This window comes from Etheostoma spectabile, chromosome 17, assembly GCF_008692095.1.
Source record: "Etheostoma spectabile isolate EspeVRDwgs_2016 chromosome 17, UIUC_Espe_1.0, whole genome shotgun sequence".
Lineage (NCBI taxonomy): Eukaryota > Metazoa > Chordata > Actinopteri > Perciformes > Percidae > Etheostoma > Etheostoma spectabile.
Genome location: NC_045749.1, coordinates 12,056,320 through 12,069,981, shown reverse-complemented (window position 1 = coordinate 12,069,981; position 13,662 = coordinate 12,056,320). Strand labels below are relative to the sequence as shown.

At 40.5% G+C, this 13,662-nt stretch overlaps 1 long non-coding RNA gene across 1 annotated transcript; it reads left to right on the top strand.

Annotated features, from left to right (window-relative positions):
* The first annotated feature begins 3,298 nt into the window (after positions 1–3,298).
* On the top strand, positions 3,299–13,200 carry LOC116704860 (uncharacterized). The gene is made up of 3 exons (XR_004335796.1): positions 3,299–3,402; positions 6,276–6,386; positions 12,449–13,200. It is a non-coding gene; the product is annotated as an uncharacterized LOC116704860 (long non-coding RNA).
* The last annotated feature ends 462 nt before the right edge of the window (positions 13,201–13,662 follow it).

Below are 13,662 nucleotides of genomic sequence, written 5' to 3'. Positions count from 1 at the left end.
TGCGTGTCAAGCTTGGTCAGACAAATGACTGTTAAACGGAGACAAGACTACACCTCTCCACACTGCAACCACGGTCTCCAGAAGGGCTCGGCATGGATTACAGGCATTTTCAGCTTACTGCTCAGCAAGACTGAACTGTCTGCTGCTCTGACCCCTTTTTTACAGGGTGAAATAGACAGTTCACTGATAATATGCAGATAAACAGCGTAGAGGGGAAATTGTGTCACAAGTATGAAGATGTGAGAGGGTGTAGTTTATTTGGGGCAGCAACGGCAAATATAGATATCTGATATAATTGATCTAGTACTACTTTTTTTCTTTACCACATTTTTGCAAAGCTCTAAGTGTGAAAAATGAGGAAATGAAAAAAATAGTTTTAGTGGATAAAATGTCTCGGTTAAAATAGCAAATATTGCTAAGTGGTGTGGGGGCAAAAGAAGCCACGTCTGTTCGGCTTTGATTACAGTAAACAGCCTCATGGATAAGCGACACACACACACACACACACACACACACACACACACACACACACACACACACTATCATCCAGCCCATAATGTCACTAATCATGGATGTCTTAATCAAACTGAGCAAAACATAAAGAATTGGCTGGCACTGCGGATTAGTTGGCAGGGGTCAGGAATGTGGGGGAAGGGGGATGCTCCTTAACACAGGATGACTAACATTGACGCTCTGGTGCCACGAGTATGCCCTGTCCATCTGCCACTCACCCACCCACTGACACACTAACAGGTGCGTGCATGCAGATACACGTGTATTTTCTGTGCACACACTCAAATACTTTACTCCACATTCTGGCCCTACCCCTGTCCTCACTTAGCCTGGGCAGCAGATGGTGAGGGGTAAGGCTTGTAGCCCCCCTCCCCCCTCCCAACTCCAAGCCACCAGCCCATCACCCCCAATGTCTTACCCCCACGAACACCACCCCACCCCTCTTTGTGTTGTTGAAGAGCGTGAGTGTTGAAAGGCGAGCCCCAGCTTGCCCCCCCCACCCCCAAATCCTTGGCTGGCTGCCATTGGCGGGACTCAGTCAGGTGTCCTAATGCTTCAGTTAGGGGAGGAAACGCTGGTTAATCTGCCCATCGCGTGCCACCGGCCATGGCCTGGACTCTTTGTGTCTGGCACCCCTCTGATCAGTCCCTCCACCCCTTCATCTGTCTTTCGCCCTTCTCTTCCAACCCAGTTTCTTTACCCCAAGACTGTCATCCTTCCTTAAAGATGATCCCCTCTTCGTCTCAGGGATGTGTTTTTAAGGATGTGTTTTATCTACATTCTTCATAAGACTAATCCAGTTGTTTTGATAGTTGCACTACATGTAGTACATACGTTGATGGATCGGACTATTTGATTATACTGTCTGTCATAAACTCTTCTCTTTTTTTGCTGACTAATCACCAGTATACTTGCAAATGCATCTTACAGGAAAATTGTTGCTATTGAATATTACACCATTCTTTATAAGTTCTCTGATGGTTCTCACCTACAGTAACAAGTCAGGCCTTTCAGTGTATGTTATGTGTTGAGATGTATGACTCCAACCATGATTACTTTGTCAAGTTTACTATACATCATTGCAAAATAACATATTTTATCAATGTTGCGCCTAAAGGAATACTTGAAGTTAATACAAAACTGCTACCAAATACACTGAGGTGTTAATACATAAAAGAACTGTAAGAATAGATTGAAATACACATGTTGAAATGCTTCATCTCTTGTTAAGCTTTATCATCTCTTTCTTGTTTCACAGTTTGCTCTTGATCTTTCATATCTCATTATAGAGGTAGCTTCATCACGTGCTCCTGGAAGGTGCACATCTCTGATTAGGATGAATGATGCTTGGATACTACTTGGAAGAGGCTGATATAGTGTGGTTGCGTAACCAGAGAGGGGTCATTACCATTTGACCCCTGCTGACCTTCTTTTTGATTGACCCTGGGTTTGGTCACCGCTCCAGAGCCCAGGCAGGAGTTGAAGGTCAGAGATCAAAGTATCCTCAGCTGTGCTGTCATGAAACAGTAGTGTTTGCTCTTGTTATGGTCAATTTTAATCTAAGGACTAATAATCTAAGGTTAATTTAAAATGCGTACAACTAAATATAACACAATCTTGTTTTGGAAAGATTTGGAAATATTAAATACATAATGTTTTGAGGATAATGTGGCTGCAAGTAGGATTATGAACTGCTTGTTTACAGATGTTTTTTTTGTGCTTTACCTGCTATTTTTGTATTTAACATCCATGTCTGGGGTTTCCATAACGTGTGCTATGTGGAGCAAAGCATAGATCAATTCAGTGTTGGGACCAAAGCTTCGGGATCCGCCATTGTGGTCAATCAAAACACACCCGTGGTTTGTTTTTCCACTTCCTGTTTGTAGACCGTTGTGAAGGGTTTCCTTGCAATCAGTGCTGCGGTGGGGGGTGGGGGGAATCAATACTTTCAATGTAACGTGTGGCCAATGGAATAAAGGAATGATTTATGTAGGGATGGCTACTCCGTATCAGATGGGATTTGTGTGTAGTGAGTAGAGAGGAGGGGTGGTGCCACCAAGACCCAGAGCAAGAACAACTATAAAAGGTTAAAAAAGTGTGCTTCACTGCTGTTGATCGTGTCACCACTCCTGTCCTTTTCCCGCTGTCCCTCCTTTTTTTTCATCTCTCAAACACACCATGCTCTCTGACTGTCCCACTTAATCTTAGCAATGTACTATGAGACCAACGGGACGCGCACACACAACACATATATACACACACCGGTGAGTTTAGCAGGTTGTGGACCACAAGCCAGAAACAGCATCTGCCCCTCTCCTCTCCAGATTAATAGGAGCATGTTAATATAACCGTACAATCAGAGAGGAAGGGATAGGGGCAAGGGGTAGGGAGGGGTGCGAGACGAAAGGTAGAGGGAGTGTAAGACCCTTACAGACAGACTGAGATTGAGAAGGAAGTGTGAGGCAAGAGGACTAAGAGCAAATCAACGAGGGAAGGAGGATGAGAGCAAGTCTTGGAAAGAGACAGAAAGATGGAAGTGTGGAGGCGGGAAAGAGCAAGAGAAGCGAGGACATAACAACCACAGAAAATGTGTGTGTGTGTGTTTGCTTTATTGCAGTGGCCCCACCTACCCCTCCATCCTGTTAAGGAGGCACAGTCGTAGGGAGGAGGGGTAGGATGCCCTTCCTCAGCCACTGACACACACACACACACACACACACACACACATACTCTCTCTCTCTCTCTCTCTCTCTCTCTCTCTCTCTCTCTCTCTCTGGCTCATACACATACTCTGCTCCGTGAGGAAGCAGTCGCTAAAGAGCTCTGGATAGACCATGTAAGGTTCTGCAGGTGTCCCACCCTTCTCTCATCACATAGATGCTTTAAAAGGTACTATTTCCATTGGTTTCTTTCTCCTTTCTGTATCCCAATTGTTTAGTTTTTTTTTTTTTAGTTTGCTGTTTCTCTTTCGCTTAAAGATTTCCTTATTCATTAGTGAGATTGAGTAATCTGTAAACCTTGCATGTGTGTTTGTGTGGGACTGAATGCATGCTTGCAAGGTTGTTTACAAGCTCTACTGTAGCCATACTGTAGCCTGACAACTTTAGTAGAGTGGATTCTGTTAGCTACATGTGTTTCAGCTCAATTTTATTTGATCATCATGTACTGTAATGCCTTTTTCAAAACAAATTGTATGGGGGTCATGGCTTTGGTTGCTTGTTGGATTATTTAGCCTTGCATTATATTCATTTTTATTCCCGCTTAACTCTTAAGGGTGGAGAGAGACAAAGCGCATTACGAATGCTCGGCCCACACTCTCTATATGCGTATTCATGATGTTTGGGTAGAGGCTTTTAGTTAAATCAAGTCTAGTAGAAATACATACCAGCATTTTTACAATAAAAGCAAAGTGTTGCGGTTTTTCGTGTGATGGTGATGATGGTGAGTGTAAAAGAGTTGGAGATGTGACTTTTAAGTGGTTAATGGTTGTCACATTGCCCAGAATTTGTTACAGTAACACAATTAAAAAATATAAGTTGAGTTGTGGCCAAGCTAAGTATTGTTCATCTTTTTATCATAAAACATAGATTTGTGTTTCACAAAACTTAATTAGTCAAAGGCAAACCAGATTATTTGCTTTGTTAGAGAGAAATAAGGGAGATGGCAGCGAAAATGGCTAATAATCCTATAATGTGGAGTGAGTGAGTGAAGGAGGGAGGGAGGGGATGAATGAAAGAGGGAGGGAGAGCACATGTCTTGCATGTAACGTGCTGTATTGGCGGACACCCAATACTCTTCTCTTCTGCTGAAACTAGAGATAGAGGTACAGGAGCAGCACTCCTCTTAATATATCACTACAAATATTTACTATAGATATTTTATTTCTGTGTACAACATAATCTTAAATTTTAAATTTGTGATAATTCTACATTCCTACCTTCCATTTTATGTGACATATTTACAGGCATGACTAAGCTAAAATGCTTGCATTACTTGTTTTGTCTAGAATTTCTTTAAATTAATAAGACATTTGGCTCACTTTCCTGGCTTTTGTGTGTTTGATAATGACTGTACATTTTGTAAATGACCATATTTTTAACTATGTTGAAGTTTTTAGGACAGCGGCACTCTTATTGTCTATCAGTAGTTTTCAAAATTTGTCCAGGTGATTACATCCCTGTTTGGAAATCAAATTGGTGGCCATTTGTTCAAACAGACCTGACAAACAACCTCCAAATCCACCCTGCAAATCTGTTACTTCCACAATATCTCCCCCCATCCCGGTCTTCTGCTCATTCTTTAGTTTAAAGCAGCGTTCTCCCCCCCTTTTAGGCTTGTATTGACCTGTTAATAGTATTATCCACAGAGCGTGTGGCAGGGCCAGAGTCACATCCCTCTAGGATTTGGACTGTCAGCCCTCTGGCCACAGTTTGGTCAGAGAGCGACCAATAGGACCTGAGCTGTGGTCATCCTTCAATCTAGCTCCTTTCACATCAGAGGTCACACGAGTCAAAGGGTAATAAATTTAATCCCTCGAGGGATGAGAAGTCAGAGGTCACAAACAAGGATATAGGGAGAAGGTTTGCATCATCAATCAGTGGCACTCCTGGTTATATTTGCGCATATTGGTGACACATGCGCCCTTCTGCCAATCCCATTTGCATGGCTTGCCAAACACAAAGGGTAGCCATTATGATCGCATACATGTGAACAAACATAACATTGCTATGGGGAAGAGACTGGGTAATGTCAGTTTTTGTTCCAAGTTATACAAAATTATATTTCATTGTATAAATGAAACAAACATATATCCTGAAAATATTCTGATTAATGTTGGTAATGTCATCCACTTTATTAGATGGTAATGCTGATATGTCAACTTTCCCCAAAATGCCTGTAAAAAAGAAAACCTCTACTCTTTGCAGAAATCAGCTATTCTGTTACCTTTTTTATTAATGCCTTTTGTTAATGCTAAAAAACAATGATTTGATAGATGAATCGTTTTAATAAAACTCAGTTGAACCTCTAATGTACCACTTTATCCAATACATAGACTGGTTATCTGTGTTGTATGTGTTTGTTGCTCGTGCATGCTACACCCTTAATACCATGCTGCATTGAATAGGAACTGCTGAAAACAATGACTATATCAATATTTTGATCAGTTTTTTTTGATAGGGAAAAATAGTAGTTGTTGTTTGGGATGGCTTTATGTGAAGGATCATAGGTTTATTTGTAGGGGTGTGGCCTTTTTAGTGCATTGGCACAATTTTTGTGCCGATGTACATTGTCTAGGCCTCACAGGTGTCTTAAAATACATGTAATTATTCAGCCTTTAAAGGCGATGTTATTAAAATAAAGTCCCACAATGATAGCGTGATATTTTCTTAAATTCTACAACAGATGAGAAAGTGCATCTGAAATGGTGCTATGCTGATGTTTCAGCATCTCTCAGAGGTCTCCTCTCCCTGGCTGATGTTAGCGATGTGTCAGCATTAGGCTAGGCCTGCCTGCTAGGCTGCTGGGGCCATGGTGGCGACCAGCCCAGCCTGGCCAAAAGCCAGACCAGACATGTCTTGGCACCAGACAACACAGACGTGACAGGATTAAGCATTGGGGGGAAAATATGCTCATACAGTATGCAGTATTGGTGATCCATATTACCAATAGAGTACAACAATATGCATGTTATGCACATTCCTGAAGGATTTAAAAAATTAAAGATTGTTTTTGCCTGTTTTTTTTTCTTTTTTATTCAACAGTGTATCGTGATGGGAGAAAGAAACGATGGGAGGGAGCAGGGGATGAAAGAAGACATTCGACAAAGATCCCAGGTCGGACTCCAAACAAGGGTGTCGTAGTTAGGCTACATGGTATGTTCCTTCCACCGAATGAGCCACAATAACAGTCCCAATGTGTGTTACAGGGAGGCTCCACATGCACATTACTGTACATATATGGGTTGTGGTGCATATATGTTAAACTGAGCACAATCTGGGATGTGTGCATTCCATTAAGTGTGTGAATAAGAGAGATGTACATGTTGCTCAGTCAGCTATTGCACAGACAGAGACCATCAATCACAAATGCATGGTGAGCCGCATTGCTCTTTTCCTGGTCCCTCAAGTCCTTTCTCTGGGCTGGAATTACACAGCACTTTACCTGCAAAACAGCATTTTTTTGCACTTTGTCCTAACCCTGCACAATAACTCAAGCAACACATTAGTGCGGTGCCATGTCTTTTTATACTATGACCAAAGGTGACATTTTATGGTGTAACTTATAAATCAGCCCAATATACGCTGTTTCTATAAGGTTTGAATTCTCTGGTTGCAGTATAATGTGCCGAAGGATAAGTCTACAATGTCCGTGGCTTTCACACTCCCTTAAAATAACAGTATGAGTACAACATATGTTATTAAAGGCCCTTCCCTTGCTGCAACTACTGTAAGCCTTTTATTAGCCTCAAAGCAATGCTTCTCCATGCCTGCTTGACATCTTGTTTCCCGGCATATACCCCATGTCAGTTGTTAAAAAGCTCTGCATGCGTCTCACCCACATTTCAACTGCTCGTTTCTTTTTGTCCTTATGTTTAACCAATTTGGTCAATAGGCACATTTTTCCTATGCCTTGTATTTCCCCTTGTATTATTTTTTATTTATTGTCTCACAAGTCACTAGATAACTCTAAATTTAACAACATTTCATGAAACTAAGCAAGGACACTATCAAATCAACTAAAGCTCTATGGTATGGGCAAAAGCCAGCTGTATTTGATAAATGAGCGTAAAGACCTTGGGCTTTGGATAAGACACGAGGGCCAGTACGCTGAGGGCTCTGTGCATTTTGCAATACTGACAACGGTTTTGGAGAGCGCGTGTGATAATCAGCAGGTGGGCTGGTTATTGTTGTGATAAGAGGAGGTGATCAATCATGCAGTCAAGGTCTTGTCTTTCAGACATAGTTTGATCAGCTGAAAGGTTCACTTCATATTTGTCCCCTGAACTACAACAGTGACTAACTTACTGTGTGTTGAAAAAAAGCAAACCAAATACTTAAGTAGAGTTCATTTTTTTCCATCTTTTAAAAACTTTTCAAACAGTTGTAATATATTTTGACTCTGTTAAGTGTGGAAACAATCTTTCAATTCTATCATGGCCACTTAAAATGCATAGTAGTAGTAGTAGAGTAGTATAACAAATAGAGAAAAGTTAATTGAAGGAATTAAATGTTTAGCAGTATTGTGAAGGTGGTAGAAGTTACTATTAAGACCAACTACAGGGGCACCCTGATAGCTCAGTTGGTGGAGCGGGCACCGATAGATAGAGGTTTTCTCCTTGATGCAGCGGGCCTGGGTTTGACTCTGACTTGTCTTCAGCTGTCCTGTCAATTTAAGACCTAAGATGTCCAAAAAATAATCTATAACAAATAAAAGACATCCTACAGATGTTTTTTCCCCCGATAAATGCAGAAAGAAACCTGCCCTCTGAAAGGTTCTAACTGAGGGGATGCGGTGCCCGAGTTGTCAAGAATTGCTCTTTGTAAAGGTCACATATTACTGCTTGCTATGTTGTGATGCGGCCAATAAAACAGCCAATAACTGACCCTGTCAAACATGCACTAATTAGAATGCTTTGTCAAGGGTTTTATCCTCACGATTGAAAATATGCCATTTAAAGAAATAAAATAATCCTTCAGCCTCGTTCAATAAACGAGGCGGCGAAACTATGCACTTAAGTAATGACTTAACCAGGATCCCACAATTGAATAGTTATTAAAAAACAGACTTTGATAAGCAAATTCAAGATTAGATATGAATGAAGTTCCATCTGCTTATGTTGGGGTCTGTAAGTTTGAAAGTAAACATCTCTGTAGCCCGAGGTGAGCCATGTGCTAACATTGTGAACGCCTTCATACAGTAATTCACCCACACAATCGTACAGTGGCACACATTAGAACTGTGGTGTTTTTCTTTCAGCTCAGAGTGGAGCAGAGAAGACCTCATCAGAGAAACCTTTTTTGTGGTCTATTCTTGACATTCTTGGCATTCTTCACATATATTTAGACTTCATCTAAACATGACAACATTTTAAAAAGTGATACCTTTTGCATTTAGTGTAATCTCCAAGTGTTCCCTTTACATTTATAAGGCAAGTTTATTACAAAGATCACTGCAATGTAATTGTGCATAATCACCTTTTTGTTCTGTGTATTTTGACCATTAAGAAATATTCATATCACTGGAATTGATTACCTTTAAGTTCTATCCAGGGAATTATTTCATAGACATGGCCCATGTTTAAGAGCATAGGGGTGATATTCTTTTGGGGAGATGCTTGGAGTTGCCGTTCTGTTGTTCCCTACTAAGCGTTGTAAAAATAAGTTGGTACTTTATGCAAGATTTGGTGATACTGTATTTAGGTAATTATTCTGTGCCAATACCGTCTGTTAAATCAAGGTGATGAACAGGGACCTTGAAATGACTAGAGGCCAATAACAGAATGCTTCCTGAGAAAAGGCCAGTCCTCCAGTGGGCCTAAATCGACTCCCCGCTCATTTAAATGAGACATAAATTCACATTTAAATAGCAGAAAATTGCTCGGGTGGCTGATACACTGGGGCATATGAAATTATAATTGTAGTCAGCCGCGTGTATGCGTGTGTGTGTGTGTATGTGTGTGTGGGGGTGATATAAGATTGTAGAGATGTGTGTAGGAATGATGTATCCAATAACTAAGATGGGATGTAAATATGGTCAGGACAGTCAGTAGTCTGATTTGCTATCGGTCCATCTCATCTGAGACTGCAGTGCAGAGGCTAAGTGGCAGCCAGTCCCACACCGAATAAATGGCAAATTGAAACTGGTCTCCACAGTACGATGGAGAACTGTTTTGTATAAAAAGAATTATCTAGTCTTAATGTAGTGTTTGGCTGCCAGCCGAATCTTACCCTTTTTGTATAGGTAAGATTAGTAGAGCTGCAACTGACGAATATATAATATGTTATTGATTCATCTGCAAATTGTTTTCTCGAATAATCCCTTGGTCTGTAAAATGTCAAAAATGTTTTCGAAATATTGAAAAATGTCCAATAGATGTCATTAAATAACTTGTCTTTTCTGACCAACAGTCAAAAAACCAAAGTTAATCAGTTTACTGTGAAATAAAAACAAAACAGCAAATCCTCACATTGGAGAGGCTAAAGCCTGAGAATGTTTGGTGTTTTTGCTTTAAAAAGTGACATTAACGGTTATCAAGACAGTTGCAGATTAATTTTCTGTCCGCAAACTAATCAAACAATCAACCAGTCATTGCAGCTCAAAAAAAAAGTAATTTTGGTGTATAAACGCACATGACCACTGACAAAAACCATTGAAGGAAATTTGACGCAAGACTAATCACTGAAATGATAACATGTTCACTTTAGTTTCGTACAATACACGTTCTATCTGTTTTTATGTGCATTTCATTTCCCTTATATTTGGCAGAAATAGCTTTAACTATTGCAGTTAATGCCTTTTACTCTGCCAAAGACCTCGTTGTACCCTCGTTGTCCTCATCCTACTATCCCTTTTTCTCTCCCTTACTTTTTTCTTTCACCTCTAAAGTAGGGCTCCCCCAACGGAAAGGCTGGAACAAATACACATGTCACATCAGTTCATGAAGATCCCAATTGTTTTTGGCCAGTGTGCACCTCTGAGAGGTTGATGGGTTGCCTGTGTTTCTTAGCATGGCCTTGTATCCATAAACACAATTCATCTTATCAACGCATACATTGTACATCTGCATTTATCTGTATTCACTCTAACACACTTGTTTCTATCTGAATCTCACCACATGCCATTCAATCCAAACTGAACCATAAACAAACAGTACAATATGGCTCACCAGGAGGCCCCTAACAGGCCTGTTTTATAATTTGGGTTGCTCTGTCCATTGTATCAGCCTCCTTTGATAAATTTACCTCCAACTGATACAATGTGTCAGTCTTTTTGTTATAGGAAGACAATTGCTTGTACAGCGAAGGTCCAGGGCCTTAATGAAGTGCTATAGCTACTGGGCACAAAGGTCATTTTTTGCTCTAACATTAGATGACAGCTAACGGAGCAGACAACACTGTGGAATGATGGAGACTAAAGTTCATTTGGTGATATCATTATTTCATTGTTCAGTGCCGTATGGGGAAGTCAGTAAAGCGTAAAACAAAATTGTTTAAAACTGAATTTGAAATAGCCATTGATGAGTCACAGTGAGAGACTAACTGAAGAAAACAATGAGTTGTGGTTTGAATAGGTTGTCAGTGTCAGGCCAATGTGCAGCAGACCTTCCCATGCTATGTCCTTACCTAAAGCCATAAATGGTAAAATATTAAGTTTGAGTATTATTATATCAATATTATAGTATTATTTGCAAAATGAAAACTTAAAAAAAACATTTTACTTTCATATTTTGTTAAGAAGTTATTCGTAGTCCCAGTAAAGCCAAGACACTATTCAGGGGTCCCCAGTATCAGCTTAGATTGACCATTTCTTCTTTCTTCTCGTCTCACTCCCCTTTCAGTGCCCTGGCTCTTCTGCTCTTTATTTCCAGGTTTAACTGCAGGACTAGTCAGCACCAAAGGAAAGGGTAGGCAGAAAGAGATGTACAACATAAGATAATTTAGTTATTTGTTTAGGTCATGAAAACTTGTTTAGTAAAAATACATCTAAATTGACTTTTTTTTAAAGAAAGCTGTTTTGCATGTTCTGAAAATCTAATTATGTGGATAACCAGCACAGCTATTGTTTGCAAACCATTTAACCTGGGAGGTGAGATAATATCAAATAAGTAGAATACTATTATATTTCGCCTTAATAGCAGAATTGCTTGAATTTTATGCTAAAGTGTTGGGGGACAGGTTGGGGGGGCCTCATGGTGTTGGGACAGATGGCATTTAGCTCTAGCTGTGCCGAGCTCAGTGGGACCCGAAGCTTAAGAGGTTAGGCCTGTCAAAACCACTCTGTTCATTCACTGCCTAACAAAGTGTGGACTGTCAGCCTGTTCCGTTTAATAAACTTAAGATTTTTCTTTTGTCAACGCCTGAGCAACACTTTGCAACTCGATGACCTGAATATCCCTACATGCATCGTGGCTCAATGGAAAACGATAGCACCTCTGGCTAAAGATTTTCCAAAATGTGTGGACATACAGTATAACTGATATGGTTCGGTAAACTGCAAAAGCTGATAGTGTTTTGTTAATCAACACAACAAGGCTGGGTCAAGAGGCTTTTTCAGCCACATGTGTGCGTGACCATAACGAATATGTGGACATATTACATGTTTACATAAACATTTGTGTACTGTTAGAATCCAGCATGAAGTAAGTGGCTGTCTAAAAAAACCTCAAGGATAAAAGGCCATTCAGTATCTCATACTTTTGATACACCAATGCAACAATTCTCATCAACAATAAGACAATGCCTTTTTTGTCATTTTGCCCTTAATTAGAGTTTACAGTGTAGATGTAGACAAGAAACATTGGGAAAGAAAGGGGGACAACATGGGACAAGGTTTTTACACTAGAATCAAACCAGAGTTGTTGTGGTTGTATGGTATTAGTCTTAAACCCTAGGCCACCAGGATGGCCCATACTCTGCATTTTTATGCCACACTTTGAATCAAGTCCACATAAAATTTGACATTTTCAAAGCATCACACTTTGACCACAAGAGGGAGACATACTGTAACATGCGGCGTGATTCTCAACCATACTGTACATTGGCCACAGGACTACACTGCTGATCTTTACTCAAACTGCCTGAAACACAACAGATACATCCAGTACATTTTTCAGAATATCCTAACTGTCAAGTGATTGTGCAGAATTACTGAGTAAATATGTTTAATTTCGACATATCGTCCTCCCCTCTCTCCCCCATCTCTCAATTTGTTTTAGTGTTCGTTGGGGTCAAAGGCTGAAAGCTGGTGAGTGGTGACCTGAGTGAGAGGCTTCAGTGACATCTGACCTCTAACTGGGTGTGCGGCTGACCCTGGAAGGTAACAGCTCAACAATGGGAGGCACGTGCCTTGGCCTTGTCACCATGGTAACACAGGACATTTTGGAACGGTGAGGGGGGTGGGGGGTCAAAGCTGTGTCTTTATCCTGATCTGCTGCCAATTACTTTTATGTATGTAAGAACGTACCCACCACAGCACAGCATGCGTGCGTGTGTGCCTGCACGCGTGTGTGTGAGAGAGAAAGAGATGGGGCACGAGTGAAGATAAATAGGGGCTGACTGAGTAATCTCTGCAGGCAACTGTGATGGTGCTTTAAATTCTCACAATCACCTGGAGAGATTCTGCAGTTTGTCTAATATTCCTTTAAAAAGTCCATAATTCAAACCTTGTTTCCTCTCCATTCTTTGTATCACAAACCAAAGAAATGATGACAAATTCTTTGCCATTGCATTACATTACATTTTTCATTTTAGTGTGGTCTGCAACATGCCGGGAGACCAAATTGTTTTCCAAAGGTTGGCTCAAAAAACTGTATACTTCTGTGAAATGGTGATTCAAGAGGATTTTAACTCTTTGAGGTAATGATCATTGCACAATAGAAGAGATGTTTCTATTACACTTTTGATTAATCTTTTTATACCTCACTATTACAGGTCAAAATGGTTGGTTGTTTAAAAAAAGAAAAAAGGGTAGGTTGCTTCTTTTCCTTTCAACCCCAACCGGTCGTCAGACACCACCTACCAAGAGCCTGGGTCTGTCCGAGGTTTCTTCCTAAAAGGAAGTTTTCCTCGCCACTGTCGCCCTGTTGCATGCTCTGAAGGGAACTACTAGAACTGTTGGGCCCTTGTAAATTATAGAGTGTGGTCTAGACCTACTCTATCTTTAAAGTGTCTTGAGATAACTCTTGTTATGGATTGATACTATAAATAAATTTAAACTGAATTGAGTTATTGAATCAAAGTCCTGAATAAAGGCCAACAGGTGCAGTCCACCTTGTTTCACACTTTATACTTTGACTCTTTGATGCTGTGCAAGCTGCATGCTCACCACAGATCACCACCACCCTGATCATACAACCATCATGCCACCCCCGACAACACAGCACTATACCTACAATATTACTCTTCAAATTCCATGTAATGTAATATTTGA